The following is a 2,578-nucleotide window of genomic DNA, read 5'->3' as shown; positions in this document are numbered from 1 at the left end:
GAGGCCAGCGGCACTTACTCAACGAAAATTGACCCAAGTATCCACCTCCCGGGCCTTACACATTACAAAGTTGAAGATGCTAATGATCAACAAAAGACAAGACAACTGAAATTGTGTTTATTTGAATCTTTTTTCTTATTTTTCTCCTTTTTTTTACTCAGCCATGGTGCCACGCATGGACTTGCTAATATCTTCACATCAAAGCGGAAACAAGAGCGTCCTGTAAATCCAACGAACTTTGCGTAGTTGTTCAGGGTGCAAATAGGCCAGTTCGGAGATACCATAATACTCTTTGTTTGTCCCCCCACATTTTGCATAAGCATTGTTTTTGTTTTCTCTTGGGACCATTGTAAGTCCTAAGAGAAACTGAAAACAATGCTTATGCAAAATTTGGGGGGACAAACAAAGAGTATTATGCTATTTTCCGAACTGGCCTATGTAATGACTATGTAATGACTACCAAGGAATCGTCTTTTTCTCTTTCGCTTTTTTAACCTCTCTATATTAGTGTTTCAGATATTTTGTGTCTTTAGAATTTATTTAAATGGAGGAAAAATGTATTATGTTAAGACTTGTCTCATTCACATCGCTCTCTTAACTTTTACATCTTATTGTTGCATTCTTAACGTGCATGCGCAATGTTTATTAACGTAAACTCTTTTAGCAGTTGTTCTTTCTAGTAAATATCCGTGTCTTCATCTGAATCCATTGTTATTTTTCTTTTATTTGCGAAGGGATTGGGGGGAGGGGTGGGGGTTGATCATTCTTTGCATCACTGATGACAGGGCATTAAAATGAGGAACATGGATTGGCGCCTTTGTCTCAAGGAGAAATACTGCTGTCACATTAATATGATAGGCTGAGGCTCTTGTTGTTGGACTTGAATGGCTTAATCTTCTTTTGTCCGTTGTTTCTCTCTGCGGTGTTTAGCCTCTTTTCTCTTGGATGAGTTTGCATTATATCGAAATCTTCGGAGATTTCAACAAGAAAGTACGTTGTCTTCTCAATGAGATCAGTCTTAGGAGAGCGCGTCTGGATGTAAGGCATTTTTGTTTCATCTTTTCCAAAGTGTTCATATCCTGGAGCTAAGTCCTCAACGAAGTTTCTAGTCCCCGTCCACGACTTCTTGTACTAGTCTTGGTTTCTTGTTTCGTGTAGTGCTGACCACTTTGCGTCTTTTACTCGATGTTGCTTTGGCACAGCTTCACTGCCTGCTGCAAGATGCCTCTTCTTCTTCGTCATCTGGCAGGTCTTTTTCCTCATTGTCGACCCGGGGAGATCTTTTCTTTAGTTCTGGGAGAGATGGATAACGTTCTCTCTCCACCTACGTTCTTTGTTTCAGTGGGTTTACTTGTAGAGCTGTACTGTTAGTTTTGTTGCCCGCCAACCGAGGAAATATTTATCGCACTATCACACAAATTTACAAACGGTGTAACTATAGATTTTCGGGAGGTGTAATGCGCGCGTAAGAATGATGGGAAACTAGTTGCCTGGCAACAGGCGGAGGAGCAACGAATGGCGGCGGCCGATGATATATCATTTTTCGTGCTGTCAAAATGTCATTGTTTCATTCTTTGTTCTTTTAGTCTTTTGTCTTTTCTTTCCCGTAACTAAATAATCGAAAGCCTCTGCAACTGGAAGAGCGAGGCACTTGGGCAGTTTGTAAGGTGAGTTAAATTTGGAAATCTCGTTGAATGTTCAGTTACTTGGTGCATTGCAAAAAAATTCATTTTATTTCTTTTAAAGAGGGACGTGGGCAGTTTGTAATTAAATTCAATAGCTGATACAAGTTAGCTTAAATTGTTTCGCTTCGTTCGTACATGGCTATCCCAGAACTGTACACTGGGCTGGTTGCTGAAAAATGAAGGAGGGCTTAACAGCTGGTGAAACGCTTTTGTTTTGATGACAGCAGCCCATAGAAGTTTAGCACACTCCCTTAATTAATTTTACTTTCTACTCTTTCATCATGATTAGTCCAGTGCGGGCTCCGTTTCTCGCTTCTGGAAATAAGCCGCATAACTGAAAGAAAGTACATAATTATAAATAGTGAATGGTTAAAATGTCAATGAAACTTTAACATGCCTTCCTTGGTTTTTTTTTTATTATAATATTTTTGCCTTATTTAGCATGGTCTGGAGTTAGTTTTCGAATTCATCTGTAGGCTTGGTAAATCAGCCGACCAAAAGTTACAAAGTTCTTACCACTCGCTGCAAGATGGCTAATCGTTGGTTCCCTCTTCGTCATCTCCTTCTTCTTCGTCGTATTGTACGTCTTCTTCCTATTCGCAATCTTCTTCCTCATTGTCTTCCCCTGATAGATCTTTCAGTTCTTTAGTCCAGAGCGTCATGCCTAGCGTTCGTTGTCCAATTGCGCGTATTAAAGATCACCTCCTCTTTTTAGTGGGTTTACTGGTGCGAGGTTTGCGAAAGAGCTGAACAGTTACAGTTTTGCCTGCCAACCATCCGCGCAAATTCTTAAGGACGGTTTCATGGGAGGTAACTCGCATTTGTAACGGTACCATAGTAAAGCAAACGCACTAGGCAAGCGAATTCGCTTATGGTGCAACTATAGATATTTA

This window comes from Montipora capricornis, chromosome 14 (genome assembly GCF_036669925.1).
Source record: "Montipora capricornis isolate CH-2021 chromosome 14, ASM3666992v2, whole genome shotgun sequence".
NCBI classification, from domain to species: domain Eukaryota; kingdom Metazoa; phylum Cnidaria; class Anthozoa; order Scleractinia; family Acroporidae; genus Montipora; species Montipora capricornis.
This window is presented reverse-complemented; position numbering follows the sequence as displayed.